Genomic DNA, 1,035 nt, shown 5'->3' with positions numbered 1-1,035 from the left:
ACTAAACCAGGGGAGAACTGAGATGAGCAGTGACATTTTAAAAAGGAGTCCATGTTTAATGGAATAAACCCATTTCAAATGTTATCCATTTCATTAACCATAATTCACATAAAACTATATGTCACCTGACATGGAAGATAATTTCCATATCTTATATGGTCAATGTCTGTACATATATATTATTTTTAAATAAAGAAAAAAGAACATTACAGGACATTTTCTGAGGTCATTCACCCCCACTTTATTAGAATCTCGACTCTCTGGCTACAATGATGGATATTAAAGTCATTATATATTGCAGTACATATAAACCTAAAAGTAAATTAAGTGTGACATCCTCACAACTCATTTGCATATACAGAAGATCATGAGAGATGAGACAGCTCATTCTTTGTAATAACTATATGCTGCTCAGTTAAGAAGGGTTAAAAGACAGAATTGTATTTGCACTGTTTACAATAACTTCTACTGCACTGTGATGCTGTTCATCTACCGAAGCATAGACGAGTGAAATGTCTCATTTAAATTTGTAATTCTGATATTTTCAACAGGCACCTGAAAGCAGCATATATTTAATTTTAGTTTGTGCTGTGAATTAATTGCACCTGAGCCAATCAGTCTCATTGTAAGCTCAGACTGTGAAATGAGAGATGTACCTACTTAAAGTTGGTAAAGGATGCAGTAAGCGTTTTCTTTACCTCACAGAAACACACGATTTACACAATCAGGGTAATACAGGTATGGTGTTTTGTTTATATAATGGTATCAGTGTTTTTATACTTACCGTCAGCTCACAGGTCAGCCAGCACTGAGAAAACTCCAATCCTGCCGATAAAACCATACTTAAAGTGCAGGAACGTGTTTCAACCTAACATAAAACAACCATAAATTCAGGTATATTTTGTTGAAAATACTCCTGTACTCCTACTTGAAGTAAAATTTTGAATGCAGAACTATTATTTGTAGTTGGGGCTACTTTTGGAGGATAGGGAGGTTGGCTTGGGGACAGAGAAACAAGCTGTAAACACAGCATTG

The sequence above is a fragment of the Morone saxatilis genome, unplaced genomic scaffold (assembly GCF_004916995.1).
Source record: "Morone saxatilis isolate NCDOM2014 unplaced genomic scaffold, NCSU_SB_2.0 Contig21, whole genome shotgun sequence".
Classification (NCBI taxonomy): Eukaryota; Metazoa; Chordata; class Actinopteri; family Moronidae; genus Morone; species Morone saxatilis.
The sequence above is the reverse complement of the archived record's forward strand: the minus strand, read 5'-3'. Positions refer to the sequence as shown.